Genomic DNA, 16416 nt, shown 5'->3' on the forward strand with positions numbered 1-16416 from the left:
GGGAAACGACTCTGGCTAGGTTACACATTGGCCAAATTCCAGTTAAATTCTTTCATTATTTTGTATATACAGTACATTCATATACTGTGGAGGATTGTATTTTTATTTGAGTTAAATGAGGTAAGAGTGCTTGTACTGGTTCTGTTTAATTAATTAAGGAGGCTTTTGGGGATTTACCTTTCTTTCCCTGAAGCTAAGTACCAGGTCCAGCTACTTTCCTCTTGTTCTGGCGTGACTTATGCTCCTGCTTTACATTGTGCTCTTATGCCCCACCCCATCCCTTTTTCCTCCTCAGGTCTGCAGATGTTTTCATGCTTTGGGCCCCAACACACTCGCAAGCTTCCCCTCTTTTTTCACGTTCCTGCAATCTGAATTCTTATGCATTTCTACAGTTCCACTAACTAACGTTTCTGTCCCGTCATCCTAGTTTTTCCCTGCCTGTCATTTTTCTGTCACTATTCTACCTCTTCCGTCTTCTTTGCCCACTGTAGGAACTGACTGATCCAAGAAATGGTAGAGGAGTAGGAATGACAGTATTAGTTGCCTGGTGGGTATTTTAAAACTGATCATAACCTCTTAAGATGTCAAGGTTGACACCATTGAGAATGCTGCATTAGAAACTTGATGATGTCACCTGACTCCTGTCCTGTGGTTCTAAGCCATAAATTGTTCTGTTCAGTGTGGTCATTCTACATACTGTGTTTGTGTAATATACTCTCAATGTATCAATCATCCATGCATACATGAAGGCAAGCAGAGGAAGAGGATTCAATATAATAGACAAATGAGTGAATGAAGAAGGAAGAGGCAAGATTAAGTAATAATCCTGGGGGAGACGAAACATGGGCTACAACATTTTTTCCTGGATGTGTATGCAGGCAAACTGAAACATAACAAAACCAAACAAAGCTCTGGAGCCTATGCAATAGCAAGTAAGATTATAGTAAGTAGGTCTTGTAATGCAAGGAATAGTTGTATGGTGTAGGTAGTCTTGGAGCTATTGGACGTTAGGGAATCAGAGTTGAAATTTTATATTAAGCTATTGGAAGTTAGGGAATCAGAGTTGAAATTATATATGGAGTACATGAGGACATTGATGGAGATGGAAACAGTTTGAAAGGTAGAGAGATTACACAAGACTGGCACTAGTGAAGAAACAATAACTTGATGCTATTTAGAGAAGAGTATTTGCCAAAATGAATGAAAAAATGGTTCTGATGAAATAATGAACTTAAGTGATAAAGTAGGAACATGGTAGAAAGCAAGAGTATCTGCTGAAGGAGAGGAGCATAAGAGTAGATATAATTAGTATCTTGCACTGTAAAATTTATTTCTTTGTCCTCTTGTCCTATTAACTTAATTGAAATGATAGACAAAACATGAAAAATAGAAGTGGTACTAATCATGCCTCCTCCCAAAATATTAATCATATAAAAAGGGGAATTATGATTTAATGGTTCAGGATGGATTAAAGAGACTTCAATTGTTTGTTTCAGATTTGTGTGTTGGTGTGTTTGAAAGAGCAACTGAATGCATAATGGGAGATGATGGCAAGGCTGTTGGCTCGGCTGCGAGCCATAAGCAGGGTGCAGCAATAGTTTATTTGAACAGGTCTAAAAAAGCAGACCACTAATTAGTAGTAAAATTTTTCAATGCTATGGGCAAACAATTTTAATGGACTACCAATCAGATATGACTTCATCTTCACCTGGGATGGACAGAAGTTAACAAAAGGAAATTACATTAGGAGCCATTGAATCCAATATTGGTCTTTGAGAGATTTGAGTTTAGATTTCATCATTGAAGGTCTTTTGAGTTTAGATAAAAATAAAAGCAAGAGGGCAGAGGAAGGTACAAGATCAGCATATAGAAAAGTGTAGTGTTAAAATATAGGGACCTTTTGAAGAGTACTGTGGAAGACAAATTTGTGAAAGTTGCCAATAGATTCATTCCAACACCATGGGATGTGAGAGTACAACACACTATCAGTCCATGGTGTAACGGCCAGCGTCATGGGGCAAGAAAGAAATGCTGAAGAATTTTGAAGAGGTACATGAACTGGAATGCATGTGAGAATTGGAAGAGAAGCAATGCAAAAATGACATATCCAGAGCTAAAGAACAACCAAAACATCATATACAGCTAAATCAGGAGGAAAATGTAAATGAATAAAGTTAACTACACTAACAATCATTAGCATAAGAAATATTGTCATGGAAAATATCAAAAGTTTATATGGGTGAAATTTGTGAATTTGTACGACTTTACATCCTCGGCTGACAATCGAGGGACCTGGGTTCAAACCTTTGGCAAGACAAATGGTTGGGTACTCACCTGATGCTTTTGTTCACCTGGCGGTAGAATAGTTACCAAATAATGTCAATTATGGGTTGCATCCTGGGGGAGGTCAGGTCTGTTGGTGGCCTATGGGGAACCTGGATATGCCTAAATACAGGCTGCCTGTCCCTGACAACAGGAATTATGTGCCAATGATTATTTGTTATTGTAATTGACTCATATAGTGCTCTCATGACCTGGAAGTCTTAAAACCTTCTCATCCTCTGATGGTGGAAATTCATGTTTTCTTATTTTAGCAGATACAAGACAACTGGGTATTGCTGGGGTCCCAGCCGTATTGTTTCCTAAAGTGACCTAATAGATGTGACTGCTAGATAGGCATTTGTGCTTGTTATTTCTCCTAGTAGCAAATTCTTTACTTGAATTGCTATCCTGTCACTCGTAGCTCAATCTACAACCATTTGAGATGGATGGTTATCTTCAGGCAGCCTGCACTGTATAGGGGTATTGCATTATGCAGGCAAAATGTACTTTATCTGTGGCTGCACAAACATGTTATATATGGGTCTCTTGCAAGCCATAGGAAGTCCTCTTAACAATGAGCAGAATGCAATACAGTACACACACCATGCTTGTTTCCAGAGGTGCAAACAAGCTTTTTCAAATACCATCAGAACTTTGTGATTCCATATATATTTCTTGCTTTTTATAATTGTATTTAGCTTACCTTCTTGCATCCTGGCACCTACCAAAAGTCCACATCTGCTGCTGCATTGAACAGTGATGAAACAAAAAATAAAAAATGCTGTTGACATTACAAATGCAACTTTAAATATTAAATAGTGTATTATGCAATCAGAACAGCAAGTCTGTTGTGATTGAGTGAATGGAGAAATTGCTGGCAGCTTGGGTAAAAGTGGATAGCCTTCAACTTCTCAAGGCCAGCAAGGGATGATTTTATAACTTCGTGGGGTTGAACCAAATGCCGACACAGCAGCCATGGCCAAGTTCCTGGAGGAGTTGAAGGCTATCACTGATAAAACCGGCTACATGGTACAGCAAGTATTTAATACGGAGTTGGAGGTGCATTCCCTAAAGAACATATTTATTTTTAAATAAGAGAATAAGAATCGAGGCTACAAAGCACCAAAAGGTAAGGTAACTATTCTACTCTATGGGAATGCTGAAAGGAATTAAGTGTTTTACCATTCTTATTCCTAGAGCCTTGAAAGGTCTTCAGCAGAATCTCCCAGTGCAGTGAATAGCAAACAAGAAATCCTGCTTAACAAAAAGTGCTTTTAGATGGCTGGTTTATCCATATATTATGTAATGAGGGGAAAAACTACCGTCACAAGAAGAACCATGCTTTTAAGGCATCACTCATTTTTTTTATTTTTTATAATGCCCCACGAACCGACAGCTAAGTGGACAGCCCTTCGTTGTCCTGAGGTTCCGGGTTCGATTCCCGGTGGAGGCGGAAACAAAAATGGGCAGAGTTTCTTTCACCCTGATGCCCCTGTTATCTAGCAGTAAATAGGTACCTGGGAGTTAGATAAATGCTACGAGCTGCTTCCTGGGGGAGTGTAACAAAAAGGAGGCCTGGTCGAGGACTGGGCCGCGGGGACGCTAAGCCCCGAAAGCATCTCAAGATAATCTCAAGAGGATATGAGATGCACCTGCTAAGCATTGACCCTAATGCTATGTTTATACGACCCAACAACAACACATTTCCTCAGCCCATGTCCTGATTAGGCATCGTATCAATCTTTAAATTTCATCACACCAGAATGCAACCCGTTCTCGCAAATTCGTAAAGTCAGTATTGACTTATTAACTACGTGCATAGGTGATATACTAAACATAATAGATACCCTTAAAAAGATTTCACCAAATCACCTCATTCTTTGGGGCACACGTGAGGAACACAAATGCGAACAAGCCTGAATGGTCCCCAGGACTATATGCGAATGAAAACTCACACCCCAGATTACCATCCGAGTTGCCGTCGGGGAAGTGGCTCAAATAGCCTCGGCTATCACTTCCTTTTGACGGCCGTGATGGTCAAGCGGATTAAGGCGCCCTGTAGTTACCAGTTGCGTTGCTTCTGGGAGTATGGGTTCGAGTCACTTCTGGGGTGTGAGTTTTCATTCGCATATAGTCCTGGGGACCATTCAGGCTTGTTCGCATTTGTGTTCCTCACGTGTGCCCCAAAGAATGAGGTGATTTGGTGAAATGCTATGCCCAAGATTACCATCCGAGTTGCCGTCGGGGAAGTGGCTCAAATAGCCTCGGCTATCACTTCCTTTTGACGGCCGTGATGGTCAAGCGGATTAAGGCGCCCTGTAGTTACCAGTTGCGTTGCTTCTGGGAGTATGGGTTCGAGTCACTTCTGGGGTGTGAGTTTTCATTCGCATATAGTCCTGGGGACCATTCAGGCTTGTTCGCATTTGTGTTCCTCACGTGTGCCCCAAAGAATGAGGTGATTTGGTGAAATGCTATGCCCAAGATTACCATCCGAGTTGCCGTCGGGGAAGTGGCTCAAATAGCCTCGGCTATCACTTCCTTTTGACGGCCGTGATGGTCAAGCGGATTAAGGCGCCCTGTAGTTACCAGTTGCGTTGCTTCTGGGAGTATGGGTTCGAGTCACTTCTGGGGTGTGAGTTTTCATTCGCATATAGTCCTGGGGACCATTCAGGCTTGTTCGCATATATATATATATACAGTATATGTTTTTCCCATATATCCAGTACCTTATAGATTGAGTTGCACTGGGTTTAATTAACAATGTTTTCAGGAATGTAATCTCTGTGTAGCTCAAGGGGTCACTTGTACCCTGAATAACAAATTACATACTATAAAGTGTGACCTGTTTCTGCCGCTGAAATAGAAAGTGAAAAGCATCTTTTGTTAGATTACATATGGTACAGGCATTGGGGTTTTTCTTGTTCTGTTTTCCCAAGATCAGCGTACATATCGTTTCTCAGAAATTTATAATTTGTATATGCTCTTAAAAATTATACAGTATTATTAAAATGAACATCATTTGTTGTAGAATGCAAGTGCCTTACTGCCTATCAAATCTTCTTAACTCTAATTCTTTGGTTACGAAAATCCAGTATTGATTTGTACTAGTATCTAATTATAATAAAAGACACAAGTGGAGTTATGCTGGGTACCTAGTCGTATTGGTATAGATAAAAGTGAACTGGCTTATGAAACAAAAGAACTCTGCCATTCGGAGGTGAGCCCTGCTCCCAAAACTTGTTCCTTTCCCAGATTACTACCTAATCATACACACAGCCTTATTTAGATAAGTGGGCTAGCTTACCTAATAATAAAATCTATGCTGTCAAACCTTTGGCCTTTTTCATATGAGAACTGTAAATTGGAAACTTCCTTAGCTTTCTTGTATATTGGCCATACTAAGTGGAGTCCTGCATATTTAATGGAAAGGAATCTGGCCCCCATGTTGTCCCGACAGTTTTGTCCCACTTAAGGGTTTTGCATTTCTTGGCTAAATGTCATTCTTTTCTTGATAGGAAATTATTCTTCCTAACTATTTCATTACTAGCTTTGTTGCTTAACTCTGCTCGGTGATTCACACTCCTTTCACGTTGATAACCTTATGTCTTTCTTGCTCTCATATTAACATTTTTGAATAATTAAATCCTTAGTCTGAATTGTACATTAAAATGCTATAGTCATACTAGCTTAGTGATTTAATTTGATAAGTACTACAGTACTTGGGCACACAAGATTAGCTCATAGCTCATGGGCACTTAATGGAACAAACACCTTACTGTCAGAACTGCATTTTTTCCTAACAGTCACCAGAATGTCCTAATTTTCAGGATGATTGGAAATTACTGTTTCCCCACTGTTCATCTGTCATATGTCCCTCAATAATATCCCAAGTGAATCTCATCTCATATTGGCATTGTGAATAATATCATGGCACTCTTCAATATTTAATACAGACAATGTTATATACCTATTCTATACCTGGCTTAACACTCTCCTTGATAATTATTTAATCAGAGAGGTCCTTTCAGAGAATGTCTTCTAACATTTTCACCCCAAATCACACACTTAGTCAATTTACATATAAACCATCTTCAAAATGGGTTCACAAAAGGAAAGTTGTTTTAGACAAACTGTGCTCACTAAATCTTCCTGGATTGCCAGAAAGCCTTTGACACTTCCACACAAGAGACTTCTTCATAAACTTGAAACATAAGTTGAAGTAACTGAAAGCATGCTGAATTGGGCAAGGGGATACCTATCCCATAGGATACAAATAGTAGTACTGTAGTGAGATTAGATAGATCAAAATAAAAACAATTCTCCTTGTCAGTGTTTGCCAATGAGACAAAACCGGCAAGACAAATCTTAAGGGGAGAATGGTGGACTGCTCCTGGTGGACCTTGACCAACTAGAAAGATGGTACTGTGTAAGGGACAGCCGTTGAACTTTAATCCCTGCAAATATATGGTGGCAAAATTTGGAATAGTGTTGACAAGGCAACATGGGCAGTACAAAATGATGATAAGACGCTTGAGTTGAGAAGATCAAACATAAACCCATAGGTAAACATAACCCCAAGCCTATCACTGGAGGTGCATATTAGTCCTTTCAGTGTATTGCTATACAATATATTGAGAACACATATGTCCTCATATAAAGTTTACTTGCACCATTTTCATATATATTTATGGTAAATTTTTGAAATAAAAATTCTATTAAATAGAATTTTTTATGGTTTATATAACAAATTACTATATTAGAAATTTAATACAAAAAAAAAACTTTGGTGATTATGGTTATTGATTGTATTTGATATACTATGTGTGGGGACCACATTTAGCCTTGTACTGAGTATCTTGCGCCATGTTTTCTGATTTATAATACTGTAATCTCAAAATTATATTTTTTTATTTTCAGAAATAATATCCTCACTGTGCAGACATTGTCATGGGTTGATCATCTAGTACTGTACAATTCAGACATCTTTAAAGTATTATGTTTTGTGTCTTAGTTCTGGGACTAGTCACATGAACATGAACACTGCCTAAATCGTATCTCCCAGGAGTTATGGGAGACCACCAAATAATTTGGCCTTAAATGTCCTTCAGCTCCTGGTCTCCTTCCCCCCACCTTGTCAGATGATTGTTGGACTTGCTTAACCAGCATTAGGATCTTAACTTTATATTTATTTTGGTATTCGTTTTATGTTTGCTTAAAGATTTGTTATTTTTACATTCTCAGCCATTATGTTGACAATAATATATATTCTGCTGTCATGGAGATGACTTCCCTTACCTCCAACACTAGTTCCATCTTGTGATTGATGCTGTGTTGTCCTGGGCTACCAATCATGGTTCTACATCTAAGATTTGTGCTATGACTTGTACTTGGAAGCAGGTAATTCCTCATCCCTCATTGTCACTATGGGAGTCCCCTTCTTTATAAAGATTCTGCTAAAGTTCTGTGGTTGATCTTTGACACTTGTTTGTCTTGGTTACCTTATGTCTCTTACATCGGAGTCAAATGCTTTAAGACCCTTACATTATTTCAATTTTTGTCTCATACTTCTTGGAGAGTTGGTAGATGCACATTTCTTTATTTGGACTCCTCTCTCGTGCTGTCTAAACTGGATTATGGCTGCCGAGCCTACTCTCTGCCTCTCCTTTGACTCTTCATTGTCTTGATGCTCTTCACCATGCTTGGGTGCACCTCAGCTCTGGTGCCTTTCATATGTCATGTATGTTGAAACTGGTGTCTTGTTGCTGCAGGTTCGTCAGGATTATTACTGCCTTCACTTCCTTGCGTGGTCTCTGCAACATCTTCATTCTTGCTTTTGCAAGTTTTGGCTGTTGCCCCTGGTAGGCCCTGTTCCCGTTCACCACCTTCCTTTTTCTGTAAGGATGTCTCACTTACAAGTCTCCCTTTCAGTTTGTGTTTGCAACATCTCTCTTTGTGTCGTTCCATTCTTGACCTCATGGAGGATCCCACTTGCAAAAACTTTGCAAGACATTGATCCACATGGTAAAGACTTTTATCCCTCCTATTGTTATGAAATGTCTTTTCCTTGAAAAAAAAAAATTGCATTCACATTTCATTGCTCAGTTCGCAGATGAGTCTGAGTCTGCCGACAGTGTTGGCTACTCTGTAGTCTCTTCGAACCAAACCTATATGTGCTACCTACCCATGGAAGCTAGCATCTTTACAGCCGAGTTGTATACAATTTTGTATCCTTTTCATCCATACAAGTTAATGGACGCACCACTCTTGGATATTTTTACTTTTCGTCCATGGGCACTTAATGGAACGCTGACTTACTCCTTATTGTCTGAACTGCACTGTCCCTCTTACAGTTGTATGCCACTAGACTAGTCCCAGAACTAAGAAGCATGAGTTACAAGGAAAGGCTGCGTGAATTGCACCTCATGTTGCTGGAAGACAGAATAGTTCGGAGAAACATGATAACCACATACAAAATTCTCAGGGGAATTGACAGGGTAGATAAGGACAGATTATTTAATATGGGTGGTACTTACACAAGGGGACACAGGTAGAAACTGAGTACCCAAATGAGCAACAGAGACATTAGAAAGAACTTTTTCAGTGTCATGGTTATTAAATGGAATGCACTAGGAAGCGATGTGGTGGAGGCTGACTCCATACACAGTTTCAAATGTAGATATTATAGAGCTCAATAAGCTCAAGAACCTGTACACCAGTAGATTGACAGTTAAGAGGCAAGACCAAAGAGCCAAAGCTCAAACCCAGTAAATACAACAAGGCGAGTACAATTAGGCAAGTCATGCAGCTCTATGTAGAATGTCCGATTTTCAGGACCTTCATGTGTCTTGCTTCCCAAATGTTCCTTATGGTCATTTGTCCCACAATAGAGGCCTTAGTGAATCCGATACCTTCAATATCACTCGCCTTGTGTGCTTTTGTTCTCATATTGGCATCCTCAATGATGTTTAGTGCCTTTTGAATATCCATCTACACTTATTGTGTGACATAGTTGCCTCAGCTTGGTGCCTAATTTTGATAATTGGGGTACTTATTTTTATATACAGTATTTTATATGAAAAATAATAAAAATAATTTTTGTTTGGTCCTGGCTCCTATTACAATATAAGGCTGACAAATGCCAATAGACATGTTGACCACTGCCCAAGCCAAAAGAAGGGTGGATATACAGGTATATATATACAGTACTGTATATATATTTATAATTTTTGTGTATTTGCTATTGTATATAAATCTAATATTTCATAAGAAAACAAGTAAATGATTTTATCTTTCACACAATCAGGGTAATAGCTGCACTATTCTTGGATATTTTTACTTTTGAACTTTTTGTTAATTACAGTAATACAGTACTGTATATTCAGTGATCCAAATTATATGAGGCCTAAACCCAATCTAGTTAGTTCAATTTTTACTGGAAAATGCAAAACTAAAAAATCAAATTTGTCTATTTTATTCTCCAGAAATCTCTGTAACCCAAATTTGTATTAAAGATGAGCAGTCAAAAAAAAAAATTGAATTTATTCGGATAGCCCCAAGATTCAGGTTTCCAGAATTTGTATTATTACTAAATTAATTTTTGAATTGGCTCTTACAGTATTATTATTGCTAGACTGAATAACACTATTATTTATGTTAATACTGTAACATAAATTACAAAACAAAATTATTATTTGCCAGAATAGTTTTTCCTTGAGGTGCAAAACATAGATCCCAGAAGGGTTCTGCAGCAAAATTATTAACAAAATAATATTAGTTCTGTATGTAAAGCTGGTGAAAATTCATGTGACACTGAGGTACCTGGACCAGTACCAGAGTATGTAGCAACAGTGTGGGAATCCCTACCTGAAGAAGCACAAACATTTATTACATGACCACTTTGTGAATGTAGCTGACAGAGCTACAAAGAAAGGCTTGGAGAACTAGACATTACCTTGCTGGAAAAAAGAAAAGTACTGACTAAGCTCGCTTATCACAAACATTTATTACATGACCACTTTGTGAATGTAGCTGACAGAGCTACAAAGAAAGGCTTGGAGAATTAGACATTATCTTACTGGAAAAAAAGAAAAAGTACTGACTAAGCTCGCTTATCACAAACATTTATTACATGACCACTTTGTGAACGTAGCTGACAGAGCTACAAAGAAAGGCTTGGAGAACTAGACATTACCTTGCTGGAAAAAGGAAAAAGTACTGACTAAGCTCGCTTATCTGTACTATATGGGAAAGACCCCTCACAGGATAAGCCAGACATCTAGATAAGCAGAATTCTTACCGGATAAGTAAACAAATGACCATATTTACAATTTTTTGTACCACGACCAACATAATTCAAATTTCCACACACACTCGAAATAAAAATATGTAGTTTAAAACAAACTTCAGCTTACCTTGTAGTTCATCTTCTTGTTTGATACTGTAGATCTTGAAATGTGTAGTTCTTGAAAATTTACGTAACCTAATCTTTGGTTATCTGGATTTCCGTCTGGATATAGCGAAGTTTTGCTAGAAAGTTATCTGGATGTAATTTTGGCTAGATAACCCAAATATTGTATTCGGTTCAGCAGGCTGCAGACAACTGAGCTCATACAGTACTTAAGGTGACAAGATCAAAGTTTTTAACACTTTCGCGCTCTCGGCGCCCAAAAAAAAACAATACCCCAGATGCTTTCGGCACTTCGCGCACCTACGCGGTAAGACCGAAAAGTGTACACTCTTTTGACTGTCCTGACAATAATTGAAGGCGCACGTATTTAAATTTGGTATCACTGTGTTCGCAATGAAATTGTCTATAAGAGCATACCTATAAAATGCCGCCCAAGCATAAGGAGTATCAACACCAAATAAAAAACTATGCAGATCACTCGCCGAGAGCGCAAGGGGAACAGAGTGCCAGAGGTCACATTCAGACCCCCCCCCCTCCCACAACATTTTTGGCACTGCCTGCTGGCTAAACCACTTACATGTACTTACATACCTATCTGATTCATTGGTGTCTATTATAAAGAGCTTAATGATTTTTTGCTTTTTGGAATGCTTGAAGTCCCACCTAAGGGCCTTTGTTGCTATTAGTATTCTTTTATACTTCCACAATTGTGTTTTTCAATCATATTTTGTCTCCAGTGCTCTTGACTAATGTTCCCTTTCCCTAGTGTCAGTTTGCAGCTCCCATATTCAACTACAGTAGAGTAGTTACCTTCCCTGAAGGTTTGGGTTCTTCCTGTGGTACATTCTCCTTTACAGTTTACCATGTCCTAGGTAATGCTTGGGACTAGATTAATTATTTATTTTAGCTTGACTCTTCTCCTGGTGTTAGTGTTCCACACCTTGTTGTTAAGTGTGCATCAAAAATGTATGAAATAGCATCATAAAATATGAATTTTGGATTTTAATGATTAGTACCTGATATCCAGTATACTGATAGTAAGTAAAATACTCATAAGTGTACCCAGTTGAGTCAGTCTTGCAGGCAGTCCATATTGTAGGTTAGGATAACTAATTGATTTAGAATTAATTGGTTAAACATAGCCAGTTCCTTTGTATATATACTATATCAGATTCTGCACAAACCACCCTGCATAAGGTTTGAATAAGCTAAATTCTTATATAGCATGTTTTAAATAAATTGTCATTTTAAAGTTGTATATTTGCCCTAAACTATTTAATATATCGTAAGATTGTATTTTAAATATATTAATTGTTAATGTTATCCTCCATTGTAATAAAAAAACCTTTTCAACACTAAATTAATGGAAGTTTTTCTCTTTAAAATATTGTGGGCAGATCATCTATATAAATTAAAATGTCAGTCTGTCTGCCTGCATGTCTGTTTGAAATTTGAGGCCAGATACTGGGGGCTAGCCTTACCAAACTTTGCACCCTGATTCCTGTGGGGTACATGGACAACATGGTCATGTCGGAATTGGCCTAAGTGAAATACATGCCACTTGACATGATACCAATTGGAACCCTGTGCTGATTCTTGGAAATTCATAACAGCACTCGTAATTAATTTTTATTCTTAGTATATAAAACATGAGAAATATGCAATCATGTTTGCATTTTTTTATATCATATTTTGCCTGTTATTATGGTAGCTGTAGTATTGGACTGCCGGCTCTTGAAGGCAGGGAAAGGTGAGATGTCGCAAACAACAGACTAATCCACCCACAACAGTTGGGGAAGACAGGTGCCTTCCACACCACACAGCCTGACCCAACCACCATGGTTGTAGACCTGCCCACACAAACAGAGTCAGTCAGTCAGACACGGAGACAGGCAGACAGAGACTTGGGGACTGCTGGGTACCCCTTCTAATAAATTTAAGAATTAAACTAGTGGTATGAACATATTAGTAATTAACAGGATGGTCCTGTAATATTTTTTAGCAGTAATATTTGTTTTATTTCAGGTATACGTATACATGAAGACCAACAGACATGTCATTTATACACTTACATGCAAAATCTATACTATAACAAAGAATGGCTGTCTATCTGTCTCTGTCCAAAGTTAGAGGCCACACAGTTGGAGCCTTACCCAAATTGGCAGCGGGAATGGTCTGTAATATGGGATGAATATAGGCTGGTTGAGGTCGCCAGAATTCCAAAGGGAACAGAGTGCCAAAAGCCACATTCAGACCCCTCCCCCCCCCCCCCCTCCCACAACATTTTTGGCACTGCCTGCCAGCTACACAGCTAAGTATTTTCAAAACAAACTTTTCAAAACAAATTTTTTCTTGTAGTAATATGCACTATTATTCACTGGTCTCAGGAAAATTAACAAATTTACCCCATAGGGTATTCACATAAAACAGACAATTCTTCCAGAGCTTTAAAGGTTTCTCAAGTCAGGGCCCTTTATCAGAGTAAGGCATAACTATTCTTTTTTTTTCTCCAGCATTTCACACCGTTAAGCTCCTCTCACTAGCGACTGCCCACACATTACACACACCATGACATAGAGAGTGAGGGGGACAGAGAAAGACAGACACAGTAGGTGGATGGATAGATCAATAGATGGATAGAAGTACAGATAGAGATATGAGCAGATGGATGGTTGTATAGATGGATGGATGGATGGATAAATGGATAGAGGGATAAGTAATGGATAGATATATGATTGGATGGCTAGATTAATATAGATGGATATATGGATGGATACATGGGTAGATGGATGGATAAGTGAATGCTGTAGATGGATAAATGGATAGATAGGATAAATGGATAGATAGATGAATACATAGATGGACAGTTATGTGGATACATAAATGTATGGATAGATAAATACAGATTGGTGGATAGATAGATGGACAGATGGGAGGTAGACAGACAGACCCGGGCATTACCAGATATCAGATGGACAATGTTGAAATTTCAAAATCTGAATGCAAAAAAAAAAAAAATCTAGGAATCATGATTAGTAGGGATCTTAAGCCAAAAATTCAATGCATAAATGAACAGAATAAAGTAAATAGAATACTACAGTATACAGATTTATTTTTAGAAGCAATAGCCGTAAGACGTCTAATGTTCTTCAGCCTTATCTTGCCCTTGATTAGTGGAAACATGTGGTGCTCTGAGGACAGAAGTGGACTTGCTGTGTGAGAAACTTAGGCAGATGAAACATCATGTCTGCCCACTAGATAAAGCAGAGGAGGAGAGCAGCCTTAGGAAGTCCTTGTCATGAAGTCTGACAAAGGACATGGGACTTGGGGAAACTTTGACAAGGCCTTCTGCAGCTTTTGTGAAGATCTCCAATTCACTCACCGCTTTGGAGGATGATTGCTGTTGGGAGGCTGCAATTTGCCTAAAAGTTAAGATGACGAAAGGAGTGCCAGTAAAAGAAGCACGTAAGTGAATTTTGGTTGTGGGTGATTTCTAGGTGAGGTATTTAAATGTAACTTGTGCCAAAGATAGGGAAAACATGTTGAGGGTTTGCTATCTGTGAGCAGGAATAAAGGATATTGTTAACACCACAAGTGATATTATGGTGGAAATGGGAACAGACATGTTACTCGTATCAATGCTGGAGGAAATGAAGTAGGAAGAGTTAGGAGTGAAATTAACTGTGTAAACTGTGTAAATTAAGTCTTTGAAAATGCAATGCAGTTATTAGTCTCCTTGATATAATTTACTCAGCCCTTGACAAAAATGAGTTTCTGATTGGACTCTTCATTGACCTGAGAAAGGCCTTTGATACTGTTAATCACAATTACCTCTTTTGTAAACTCCATCATTATGGAATCCGAGGCCATACACTGGACTATATCCAATCCTATCTTAGTGATAGACAACAATGTGTAGCCATCAATAATATAACCTCTCCCACTCTACCAATAACTGTTGGAGTGCCACAGGGCAGCATTTTGGGACCTCTCCTATTTCTTATATACATCAATGATCTGCCTAATGTCTCTAACATTCTGAAACCTATTTTGTTTGCTGATGATACTACCCTCATCTACTCTAACCCCAACCCACAAACACTAAATAATGTTGTTAATAATGAACTAAAAAAAGTCCACTTATGGATGTCAACCAACAAACTAACACTTAACGTAGAAAAGACCTACTACATCTTATTTGGAAGCAAATCTACAAATGCAATTCAGTTTCAGATAGACAATGTAAACATTAGCAATAAAAATGATGGAAAGTTTCTTGGCCTATTCCTAGACAAGAGACTCAACTTCAGTACCCACATACAACACACAACTAAGAAAGTCTCTAAAACAGTTGGTATACTCTCCAAAATCAGATATTATGTACCTAACTCTGCTCTCATATCTCTATATTATGCACTAATCTATCCCTATCTTAATTATGGTATCTGTGCATGGGGTTCAACCACTGCAAACCCGTCCATAGAATTACCCAAATCGACCCAAATCAGCCCAAAACTACCCAAATCGTCCTAGCATTACGTAATGAAGAAATATGGTATATTTACTTACTATAATGTTGGTGCTACACATAGAACATGATCAAACCTATTTTTACTCTGAAATAATCTAATTTCATAACGAAATGAGACGTAAATATGTGAGAGGTGACGCCATAGGAAGTCGACGGTCCAAGCGACAATTGTGTGGAGCGACTTATCCAAGAAATATGGTCGCCAGGAGAGAGTTTGCTGCCATATCAGCCTCCTGTACACAGTGATCCAGTCCTTTTCGTTCATTGAACACCGAACCCTACACGCCCTCTGATATATTGCTTAATTAACAAATATTCACAAATAAAGATTATATTTGTATATGTTATCAGAAAGGCAGATATAAAATAGTTTTTGTGAATCCATCACAGAGATTATACCTTATTAGAGAGGAAAAATATTCATACTTTAAACAAGGCTTCATGGCCGACGCTCTCCTTACCGATATGGGAACTATGACCTTCCGAAGATCAATGTTAATTTAATCTAGATATTTGTCAGCGCCATCCACACTGCCACCCCGCACCTAAACTATTGTTCCTTATATCAATCAGGTCAACCCATGTGTTGCGTTTCCAAAAGGGTCGCCCATGTTAGAATCGGTGAACGCCCTAGTAATATTGTTGAAAACATCTTAATAACTTATTAAACCAAAGGTCTTTTTATGTCAGAAGAACGGCAGAAACTGGATCTATATATGAAAACTTTCTGGACAAAATTTAAAGTAAATCTAAAGATATTTGTAGTTGTATAAAAGTTGCATTTTTCATCGGTCGTAGAGCCGGAAATCCGCAAAAATCTTGGTCATGGCTTCCTCTTGGTCAAGGCTTCCTCTTGGTCAAGGGTTCCGCTTGGTCAAGGCTTTCTCTAGGTCAAGGCTTCCTCTTGGTCAAGGGTTCCGCTTGGTCAAGGCTTCCTCTTGGTCATGGCTTCCTCTTGGTCAAGGCTTCCTCTTGGTCAAGGGTTCCGCTTGGTCAAGGCTTCCTCTTGGTCAAGGCTTCCTCTTGGTCAAGGGTTCCGCTTGGTCAAGGCTTTCTCTAGGTCAAGGCTTCCTCTAGGTCAAGGCTTCCTCTTGGTTATGGCTTCCTCTTGGTCATGGCTTCCTCTTGGCCAAGGCTTCCTCTAGGTCAAGGCTTC

At 38.7% G+C, this 16416-nt stretch overlaps 1 long non-coding RNA gene across 1 annotated transcript; it reads right to left on the reverse strand.

Moving 5' to 3' along the window:
* Positions 1-12345: 12345 nt before the first annotated feature.
* LOC138359897 (uncharacterized) lies at positions 12346-15982 on the reverse strand. Its single transcript, XR_011226124.1, has 2 exons — positions 15722-15982; positions 12346-12579 (listed from the first exon to the last, which is right to left on the reverse strand). It is a non-coding gene; the product is annotated as an uncharacterized lncRNA (long non-coding RNA).
* Between the last annotated feature and the right edge of the window lie 434 nt (positions 15983-16416).

Source organism: Procambarus clarkii, chromosome 94 (genome assembly GCF_040958095.1).
Source record: "Procambarus clarkii isolate CNS0578487 chromosome 94, FALCON_Pclarkii_2.0, whole genome shotgun sequence".
Classification (NCBI taxonomy): Eukaryota; Metazoa; Arthropoda; class Malacostraca; order Decapoda; family Cambaridae; genus Procambarus; species Procambarus clarkii.